The sequence below is a fragment of the Solanum verrucosum genome, unplaced genomic scaffold, assembly GCF_900185275.1.
Source record: "Solanum verrucosum unplaced genomic scaffold, falcon-dt-bn FXZP01000085.1, whole genome shotgun sequence".
Classification (NCBI taxonomy): Eukaryota; Viridiplantae; Streptophyta; class Magnoliopsida; order Solanales; family Solanaceae; genus Solanum; species Solanum verrucosum.
This window is the reverse complement of record NW_026019839.1, coordinates 1721303-1733481: the sequence shown is the minus strand read 5'-3', so window position 1 is coordinate 1733481 and position 12179 is coordinate 1721303.

The following is a 12179-nucleotide window of genomic DNA, read 5'->3' as shown; positions in this document are numbered from 1 at the left end:
AGTACTCATGTTTAGAGGTGGTGTTGGACAAGTTGTGTATTATGCTTGAGCTTGACTCATCTATGGTATTTATGTATCATTTCTTCTTTTGCAATTAGCAAATGTCCACCTGAATTGCAATTTTGGCCAATGGGAATTAAGAAGTTAGCCAAATTTAGTTTAATTGGTTATTCGACTAAAAACTAAATAAGATGAATTAATATAAATTAATTAATGAGATTCTTAATCTTAACGAAATAAAATAATTAACTAAATTATAAAATAATTAATTCAAAATATAAACTATAATTATATAAGTTAATTACCAAAATACTTAAGTGAAAAATAAAATCTTTTTTTTAAATGATTTTTGAATATGCATAAAATGTACAAATTATACATAAATATAAAACGACATATATCATTGAAAATTATAAAAATGACGAATTTATTCAAAATAACTCGCAAACTATTTTGAATTTTATAAAAACTAAGCATTTTAAAATGGTTTGAAATTGAAGAAGCTCGATGATTAATCTATATGTGGAGGTCCAAAATTGGGTGTCAACAATTGTCCCTCGTTTGACTTGGATTGATGAAAGAAATTCGAGGCAAATGAAATTGACGAATCCAATTTTGACCGACCACATCTTCATCATTTAGAAAAAGGGCTTTGGTGCGGACTTTAGGAATTATGAACGAACCCCGAAAATGGGTTTCCTACATATCTCCGGCTATATGAGAATTCAAGCTACTTGCAGTTCGATGCGCTTGATTTGACGCACAATTTTGAAAGAACTCAAAAGTCATCTCAATATCGAATTATGAGGGGACAAGAATGCTTGAGAATTAGATTTAAGGGCGAATATTGGAATACAATCGAGTTTTCAACACTGATCCCTCAACTTAGGAAATTAGGCTGCTTGTAGTTCTACTCTATCGGTTGAAAATGAAATCTATTATGCAAGATAACCTTTGGTTCTGGAGAAGTGACAAATAAGTCGAGAAGGAAAAAGAGGCTTGCAACCTCTTAGCCATGAATGCGGAGCTCTTCACATCCATAAGTAAGAACTTTCACAGACATAATTTCCAAAGCTCTTGGTGCATTGTCACTCAGATTGGAAAGCCACTTCTGATGAAAACCAAGAACTTTTCGGATGCAAAAACGAAACCGATAAACCTAAAGAAAAATCCACATGCCTTCTGATAGGGGTGTTGTTTGATTGTGGTGGAAGTCACTCCTCAGCTCACGTCCTAAGAGTTTGATACTCCTTTTCAGACTATGTCCTAGTTCGCTGCTAAGAAAAAGTTTCACGTTGTGCTGCATCTTTGTTGATGTCGTCCGCACCTGTGGTTGAGAATTCATTCTTTTGGATGCTCTTGACAAAAACTAAAAGAAATTCGTTAGTAGAAACTGTAATTGGAAAAAGTGGTAGCATCTCTTACGATGCTTTTCAGTTACTTTTGTTGTGAAAGATGTCACATAAGTATGTTCAGTATATGTCTGCACACTCAAAGTAAATAATTAGTAGACATAGTGCCGCTTTAGCTAGCGGATTGAGTCAAAAAATAAAGAAGGACCATTCATATAACAAATGAGTATATCATAATGGATAGGCATAAACATATTTTTCAACTAGATGAGAAAATAAAGAATTATTGAGAGTAAAAGATAATGGATACCGCTTTCGAACACAGTAAGTCCATTACAACTCATGATTTGTTGAGGATTTGGAGATGTCATTGCTTGTTTTCTGCATGACAAACTCTGGTGATCTCTGCAAAGAGCCAGATGGCTCAATAATTATCCAATTATAACGAGATGGATAACTCGATGATTATCCAACTATAACGAGGTGGATGACTCGATAGTAGTCTAACTGCAACGAGATGGATGACTCGATAATTATCCAGCTGTAACGAGGTGGATGACTCGATGATTATCCAACTGTAACGAGGTGGATGTCTCGATGAATATTCGCTCCTCATCTTGCGCTAAGGAAAAGTTCCATGTTGTGTTGCATATTTTTTTATGTCGTCTGCACATGTCGTTTGATTTGAGAATTCATCCTTTTGGATGATCTCGACAAATAAATGAAATAAACTTGTTAGCAGAAACTGTAATTTAAATAGAGAACTAATATGTTTTACCGTATTCAACTCATGTTCTTTTCTATAAATGTTCTGACGTGAGCCTACATCGGTTTTGACGCAGTAGATGATGACTTGATATGATGTGGATGATGATGCTTCATTGATAGAATGATGATGATCAATTGGTAGGATAACACTGCTACATGATATGATGATTACATCGATGCTCCATTGATTGGATAATGATTGATAACCTATGGGCGAGATGATGTTGATGCTCCATTGATAGGATGATGATGCTTCATTGATGATCCACTGGTAGGATGATGCTGATCCATTGGCAGAATGATGTTGATCCATTGATAGGATGATGATGCTTCGTTGATGATCTATTGGTAGGATAATGTTGATCCATTGGCAGGATGATGTTGATCCATTGATAGGATGTTGATGTTTCGTTGATGATCCATTGGCAAGATCATGTTGATAATCCATCGATAAAATGATGAGGATGTCCCTTTGGGTGGTGGTACTATCTCATTTGATAATACTGTAGAAATGTCTATCACACCCCTTATTTTCCCTCAAAATTAATTTAAGTATGTTTTGAAAGAAAAAGTTTTTCCAATTAAAGTGACATTTTGAAAAAGGATTATTTTATTGTTCAGAGTCGCCACTTGAAATTGAGTTTTGGTGTTTCAAGTCACCTTGTTTAAATCCCTAATCAAAAGGAAATTTGACTCTTTATTTTATTCGATCTGTGAAAACAAAGATTGGGTAAGGAATTCTGTTGACTAAAAGGAAGATATTAGGCACCCCTCGAGTCCCGTGATTCTAGCACGGTCGCTTCATTGACTATATATGACTTAAATTAATTTTCGAATATTGTATTATTAACTTATTAATAAAAGTTATTTACCTCATTATTTGATATATTTTAAACCTATTTATATTATATTAATATATGTTCGTTAATTAAAAAAAATGTATATCACATAAATTTATTCAAACATAATAAAGTTAAGTTAATAGATGAATATTTACAAATCTTGAAATGTCTTTGTAATTTCTTTTCTTCTCCTTTTCTTTTTCATGTATTTGTATTTATTTATTTTTATTGTGGATAGAAAATATATGGGTATCTAATTGCTAGGAATTAGAATTTGTGTAGGATTGAAATTTTTTAAGTTTGAGTATTTTAGGATTGTATTTTTTTAGTTAGATTAAAAATAGAAATAAAATTTTATGTGATTTGGAATTAGTTTTAGCAAGAAATTCTAAATAGATTAGGACTATTTTTTAGAAACATTTTTCCTTCTTAATTTTTAATTTTTTTTCTTACTTTTTTTTTCTTTTTTACGTTTTGGTTTTATTAATTTATATATATATTTTTTAATTTTGTTTTTTGTCTCTTTGTATTTTATTTTACGTTTTTTTTTCTACTTTATCCTTTTTATATTATTTATTCTTTTTGGACATTCTGTTTCTTGTCTTTTTTTTTTTATTATTGTTTATTTTATTTTATTGTTTTAATCAATTTTTTTTCTCTTTTTAAGTTTTTGTTCCGTTTCTTTCTACTTTTCTTCTTTATTTTTTTTATTCTTTATTTATTTATTATTTTAATGTTATTTTATTTATTTATTTTATTTTTTTTCTGTTTGTCTTCTTCTTACTTTTTTTTTGTTATGTTTTTGTTTTCTCTCTTTTTATTTCATTTTTTTTACTCACGCTATTGCTCTTCTTTTTATTTATTTTTTTTAAAAAAAAATTCTTCTTTTCTTTTTATACTTTCTCAAAAAAAATTCATTAGTTTTCCTATTTATTTTTTGTTATTGTTATTATTATTATTATTATTATTATTATTTATAATAATGATAATATTATTATTCTTAATACTGAATTTCTAAATAAGATTTATTCTCCTCTTAATTAACAATTCCACTTAAAGTAAAAGTTTTCCTATGCTTATTATCAAGATAAACTGTTTTTTATCAAAAATAAAAATAAAAGGACTAAAACATATTCCATATAGCTTTTCTGAATTATTAATTAATTAAGTTTTTTTTTTATTTACATCAAAAGCTAACAAGTCTACAAATAATTTCAACATAATTTCTTAAATGAAAACTAAGCTCCAAGATATATTATCTATTTAAAATTAAATATCATGAAACCAATTTTAATATCAATTGCATCTAAAGAGCATAAGACAAAATAAAAAATGTATGGTACATCATTTATTTTTATTTTTATATTTTTTTTTAACAAGAAACATCTTCGATTTCGTTTTCCTAAGCATTCATAAATTCTCAAAAATAATCACAACATGCATCACAGATTGATATTACATAATAATAATATGCGATTCAAAGAACTTCATATTATTGGAATCGAGTTTTCATACAAGTATTCTATTTAAATCATGTGAGAATTTAGAGTTACCTCGCTGCGAAAATTGATACCACAAAAAACAACTGCTACTATCTACTGATTTATAGAATAAAAAATAAAATAAACTAAATGAGAGCAGGATTTTTAGCAAATAAGTTAAGGAAGTTGGGGGTAATTAGGATAAAGGTAAGGTAATTTGAAATTTTTAGGACTCTTCTTTTTATCTTTTATTATTATCTTTTTCTACTTTTCCATGATTTATACGACTATTATTATTTTTTAGACTAGATAAAATTTGAAAGATTAAAACAAAATACGTTAAATTCAAAAGCTTTCTTTATTAAACTTTAAACATAAAGTGAGCTTATAATTTGTTGTAATTTTCAATTTATTTTAAATATAACCCTACTGAAATAATAATATTTAAGTATTAAAATTGGGTGTAAAATTTTTATGTTTTGGTAAAAAATTAGGTGTTCACAATGTCCTTCTGGTAATTCCCATTACCGTGTCTGATATCGACGTGCTTTGTAAATATTCTTCAAATGTTCTTGATGCTGAAAAATGTAATTTGATGTCATTGTAGATGTTTGTACATGTTGAAAGTGATGCTTTCACTTGTTCATATTTGAACATTTGTATTCATTGTGACGCATGCTTTAATAGAAATTTGAACGGGGTGTTGTTACTCGTATTCTGTATTGTTTCTTTTTCTTCTAAAAACTTCAATGACTTTTCTGCATCCACAAAAAAATTGTCAATTTTGGGGAGCTCCTCACCTTTTTAACTTCTCCATATTCAATGAATGAAGGGATATGACGAACTTGAGGCGATCTTATAGACCTGCATTCACAGAAAAATTGTTAGTTTTTAAAATAAACTGATCTGTGTTGACTTCTTCAAGCGCTTGCTCCTCGTCTTGCTATCTTTAGTTGATCGCTCCAATCTGTTGCTTCTTAATAGACACGAAAAAACATTTTATGCAAAATTATTTGAAACATATAGACGAAATCTTTTTTTTTTAAAAAGGTTTTCAAAAAGTTATAATTGAAAAAGGTCGATGCCAATTATCATGTCACGCCAAGCTTAATGAACTCCCTTGGTTCGAAACTTTGGCGTGTCTGATAGCTTGATCTAGATAATTCAAATGATCCTTAAAGCTTTGAAAATCTCTAACATGGTCCTGCTGATCTACTATAACTGAAATTTTTTGCAGTTGACTCTGAACTTCAACGGTGCCAGAGATTGTTGAAGTTGACTGTAAACTTTATAGATCATCATCAAAAATTTTTGCAATTTATTACAAACTTTTAGTGATGTTTAAAGAAATTTTTGACGCCATCATCAAAAATTTCTATCCCAGTTAGAAGTTTGGGGTATCTCGAATTGTTGATGAATGAATCTTGGAATTTTTGGGATCTTCTCAAAAAATTTGTCCCATATACAATTCTCAATGTAACTTCAGTCTTGACTTGTTGGAGAGATCTTTTTCTTGAGAATTTTTGAGTCTCTCTCAAAAATTCTGTCCAGTTTCTATCGTAAGGAAAAATGGAAATCTTATGTGAAATATGACCAAGCCTTGTAGCGCCTATGTATCCCGTTGAGGCAGAAATCAGGTCAAATGTATTTTTCCAATCGAGGATTAACAGAAAATAGGAAATGTTGATAAGGAAACGACCGAGGCCGACATAGGCCGCCTACGTATCTCATTCTTGAGAATTCAGGTCGAATGTAGTTCAAGTACAATAGAGAAATATTGAAAATATATGAAGGGGTGACCGAAGCTGACAAAGGCCACCTACGTATCTCATTCTTGAGAATTCAGGTCAAACGTACAAGAGATAATTTTCTAACAGAACATAAGATGATTACAAATAAAAGATGCGATTATAGGGGAGGAAATAAAAGAAACTCTAAATCTTCAAATATAACAACTCTTGATAGCATCTGAGTCGATTGGCAACTTGAGATGAACGTCTATGTTCAACCACAACATGTGATCAAATATATACATTGATGTATTTTCTAAGTAAACTGTCTAGTTCTATTTTTCGAGCTTCTCTCGGATGGACCATGATTCTGACTTTTTGGAGGCAGTCATCCTTTTCTAGATTTACAGTTTTTGTCTCATCCAGATTCGACTTACTTTGAGTCTTGAACTATTTCAAATTTTTGACAAGGCGCTCGAATATCATGATCTCCTCGTCATACTCTTCAAACTTATCTTCATCGACCTTATTTTGTTCATTCAGCTTGTGACATGACATGATATTGATAGGTTTAAAAAATTATTTTTACTGAAACGAAAAACAAAGACTGTTAGATAGAAAAATTAAAGCAAGCAAAATAAATTTTTGCAATAGAAGTGGCTTTCATTGAAAATAAGGAAATACGAACTTTGGCTATGACCATGAGCCATTTTACCCATTTCAAAACATTACGAGGGAAATTAAAACATAATTAGGTAAAATAACATAAAATGTGGGTTTCAGACCTAATTCGGACTACCCCCAATTTTTGAAATAATATAAAATTCATCTTTGTCTATCAAGATGAGCAAGGAATCAAGAGCGGAGTAGAAGTCCAATTAAGAACTTGCTCTATTGGCTCGACATCTCGTATACTTGGTGTCTCGTTCATCTTCTTGGACGCAAAATCACCTTCTTAAAAAAGATCCCCAATTCCTTCTTCAAAACTCTCATCATTGGCATATTCCTCTACTAGAAAGGACTGGCATAAATGAGGCAAAAATTTGGTGAAACATGATTAATTCCCTTCTTGTTCTGACCCTCTCTTGACATTAAAGTAAAAGCTTGATGAGGTGTCATACTCGTAAAATTGAGTTTCTCACTTATATTTGGAGAAGCTACAACTTTCTCAAGGTTGTCAGGACCAGCCGAAACTATCACCTTTCCCATGCACCACTCGTCCTCTGTCTCTATCACATTGATAGTGACACCTCCATGGTTTTGCAAAAGATTACTGTTGACGCTGGGTATAATGGTCCTGACCACTTTCTGGTAGATCAAGTTGTGGATCATGTGCTTCAAATTAATATAGTTTTTAGTGTCATGCCCAACACTGTTGGAATGATACGCATACATTCAATTGGCTCGGTAAAGTCTTGAGCTAGTTTCGACTGGCTTGGGCTTGACCGAATGAATAATACATGCCGCACTCAATCGCTCAAATAACTTCATCCTGCTTTCAATGAGAGGAGTAAAATTTTGAGCATGTTTCTTCTCAAGACGTGGACGAGGAGGATCATAATAGCCTTGTTGAGGCAGAGGCATTTGCCTATAGTTTTAAGCGTTTTGATGGAGAGGTGCTTGAGACTTTGGGTCAATCATATTAATGGTGAATCCTCCACAATTCAACAGTGAATCACCATTGTCATTGGAAGTGACCGCTTGAATGGTGACAATTCTTTGATTTATCAAGTCTTGAATTTTATGCTTCAAGTTTATGCAATACTTAGTGGTATGTCCAACACCCCCTGAATGGTAAGCACAATAAAAGATCAGGCCTGTAAAGTCTGGAATTGCCATTGAGATTTTTTGGATTAATTGTTCGTATCAGACCAGCCACTTTCAATCTCTCAAAGAGTTGGGTTCGACTTCTAACCAAAAAAGTAAAGACTCGAGAAGGTTTCTTCAAAAACTCCTAACAGGAAATATTGTAATTATTTCGTGAAGATGGAGGTACTTGGCGGTAACTGGGAGGATTTTGGCGAGTAGATACTGGTGTTTGAAAATTTTGGTATTGTGGAGTTTAGTAGCTATGAGGGGCTGATGAGTCCACAAATTGGACTCATTTAGGGGCATATTTTAATAGAAATTGTGTTCTCAAATGCTTATTTTACCTAAATATCTGATGAAAAACCTTAAGTTTCAAGTATTTGAAGTTTGAAGGAAAGCATGGACACTACGTTGCAAAAATGAACGAAAGGGCTGAAAAGAACGAAGAAATTATGGCCTGAGGATCGCTAAGTCCACTTGGCAAGTCGTCGAAGGGTCTTACTTCGCCTTTTGTTCCATTGTGCTAAGCCCTGAATGAAAGGATCAAGTGGGTGGAAAAAGTGAGCAGTCGGCGCATCGCCGAGAAGTTTTGAGAAGCAGTGCCATGTCGCCCAATGACCCAGAGCACGACGATGCTGAAGGATGGTGCAAGACTGTGATGAACTACACCAAAAGGCGAATCACCGAGTTGATCGGTGATTTCGACTAACGACGTCGAATGATCCGCAACAACACAAATCTGTGAAAGCTATAAATACTAGTTAGAGTTTTAGTTTTAAGTGTCGAACAATTATTATAATTTTCATATAGAATAATACTTTTTGATTTTTGCTCTAAGTTTGATAGGGTTTTGAAGACTTGAAGATCCAAAGGGTTTCATCTTCAAGATTTGGGTTTGGGTCTCTTGGATTCTTTAATTTTGGCTTGTATCATGACTTAAATCTCCATACCCAGTTGAATGCGAGCTCAATTTGGTATAAATTTCTATCTCTTATACATGTGTGGCTAAAAACCCTAATTCTTGGGGTGTGATTTAGCAAATATGGGTTAAGATAATTGTTGGGTCTTGCTTTAATTGTAGTTTAATTGTTATTTCATTTAGTAGTTGTGGATGAATTTAATGAATTTGTAGTTGCAAATACAAGTTTATTTATGTGTTTTTGGTTTGCTCGAGAGAGAGGTCGTAAAACTAAAACTACTAAATTAATGGCTGGTAGGAGTGGGTCGACATGAGGTTCAGGTCGAGAGAGTGAATCCTAGTCTCATTCCCACACACTCAACTCGAGAGAGTGAGTGAGTTAAGGCGTAGGTTGGTCTTCATGCGACAAATGGGTGTCGAGAGAAAACTTATCCCTCTTAAAGTTTAGCCTAGTCACATTTATTCTATGAATCTTCTATTGAAAACATGTAGCCAATAATCTAGCTTAACCCGTATTCCCGTCACATCCTAAGGATCCCCTCTCATTACTTAGAAATCCTTGTTTATTTTGTTGTTTTTACTTACTAGTGACAAAACCCCATTGTTAATTGACACTCTTGTGTCCCCCTTTAATTTACAATAATTTTAATCGTTAATGTCTTTAGCTACGACTAGTTAGAACTAAATTTTATTTTTCTATTAATTCTCAAAACCACTCTCTTAGGAATAATCCCAACCCTTGGTTGAGTTACTAAACTATTGTACGATCGTAGACACTTGCATCGGAAGTTGTGTCTTGATTACGCAAACATCAAAATGGCGCCGCTGCCGGGGAGTGGTGCTATTTGGGAATTCTTAGTTACATAGAATTTCTATTTTTAATAGTTGTAGTTTTACTAACTTAATTTTCAGTTTTGTTTTGAGTGTTTGTGTGTTTCAACATACATATTAGTATGTCAAGCATTACTCGTGAACAAATTGAGTTCCCTCCATTAGAAGTAATGATGTTTAGGGATCATATTCTAACTTTCAAACAATTGGAAGGTGAACGGATTCATGAGACATAGATAAGGTTTAAATCGCTTCTGATTCGATGCCCCACTCATGAAATTCCCGATATAGTCCTCTTGGACTGCTTCTACAGAATGCTTGGTCCCGAAAACAAAGCATTGATTGACCGAATTATTCCGCGTGGTATTACACATTAACCTATGCGGTAACAGCCCACCTGGTTCATCACATGGCTGAAACAAACTAAGAAGTAGAGAAGGACTTCATGCTGGCCGCACTGATGACTCAGATGGATGAGTTAACCAAAAGTATAGTGGAGATTGAAGTCCAATGCAAAATTAAGGACAAATATGTTCCCCCTCATGAGCGAAGAGAGCTCAAGGACTATGAGAGTAAACGTGTTGATGGAATGCTCTCAATCATTCTCGACAAGGTAAGTGAGCATGATAGGGTGTTGGAAAAAGTAAAAGAGAACATCAAATTGATGAAACAGATGATTGGTTCCCATTCTAGTTCCATTCAGCTTCTCGAGAACCTTATGGGTCAGGTGATGCCTCATCTCCATCCGACACAAAGCAGGGGGTTGCCAAGTGATGTTTTGGTTAACCCCAAAAGTGAAGTTTAGGTGTTAACCCGTGTCGTGCCACGACGTTAACTAAGGCGTTGTTTGGGAGGAAACCCAAAACCCCTAAATGCTTTAATCTTGTTTAAGAAATAAAGGTGTGTTGATCTTGTAGGTTTGAGTTTGGAAAGTGTTTATATATGCAGGTTGACGAAATAAGGATCCAGTTAGCGAATCGCGGAACTGGTTGGCGATCCTGCTAGTGTCCGCCATTTTGATCTCCATGTAAACTGGAAGCCCTGTAAAACTCGGTGAGATACGAGACCATTTGGCTAGTGTGACTAACGTCGCCGAATGGGGTTGAACTGGACAGTTTATAATGGCCAAAAGACTTAGAATTTGAAATCCTTCACTTTCCCTCATTTTTAAACTTCACAAACCCACATCAAGGTATTATCTTTAATATTTTTCAATTCCATTAGTATTGTAGTTATTGATTGGTGCTCGGAGTTTGATTTCTTTGTCGCCTAACTTTTTAATCATGTTTTAATCGGCATAAAAGGTTGGTTTCCGAATCCCGAATTTACATTCAAAAACTTTGTACTCTTTTGCCATAATCGTATCGTATTAATGTGTGCTGGGACTCTCTGATAGGATTATAATGCTTAAATGCCTATTTTAATTTTAAAATCTTGCCCGTATTGTTTGATTGTCAAATACCCGTAATTTTAGTGCTTTTTAATGAATTGGGTTGTGATTGCATGTCGTTAGATTGACTGGGTGAAGTCTGAGTATCCCACGTTTGCGCTAAATGTGAAAAATTTATGTAAAGATAGAGCGGGTGACACTACTCTTAAGATCAAATATCATCAAATGGCCAAATTAGGAAAATTCGGGAGAAATTTAAGTATCCCGGGGTAATAGTTAGTGTGGGTCTTATTTGAATGTCGTTAGGGAATGCTTTGATTTTGCTTTCGGGGTTTGCAGGATTGAATTTGAGAAGGTGGATTGAAAATGGCACGTTGGGCCAATTTGCGAGCTTGGTCGAGCTCGCCGAATTGTTCGGTGGTTCGCCTAATGTCTCCATCTCGCCCTTAATATCGTGTCAAATTGGATGTTTGAGTCTGTAACTTTTGACGAGTAAGTTTTAACTCAAAATGGTTTCTTCAGGGAATTGAATTAGGAAAACCTCAAAACCAAATAAATAAATAAACAAGTATCAAGAATTAAATAATAAGGAAGAGAAGGCTTAGGCCCAAGTCCGGTTTCTGTTCGCCTGGGCCGGTACTTGGGCCTAAATTCAACTTTGGGCCCTTGACCCATTTTGTACCTGTCCTAAAAGTAAACATAAAACAATTGACTTTCTCTTTGGGACTTACCCAATTTTTACTTGTCCTAAACTAACAAAATAATCAAAATATATGAGCCTTTGACCCAATAATTACAAAAACACAAAGCTGAGATTTTGGGGCTCCTTTAGCCCATCTTTGATGTAATATACAACGTATACGACTGTGTATATCGTTTTATCACACTGTATATCAATGTGTTTTTTTCAGCCTTGTACATTTATTCCCTTTGCTGGCTAACTCGATAAAAGGATAGAATTGGGTATCCGTGGCCCAATTATCGAAATACAAATGAGGAAAGAAATCTGTGGGACCCGGGGCAAATTCACATGCAACAAAAATGATAAGATAAGGAT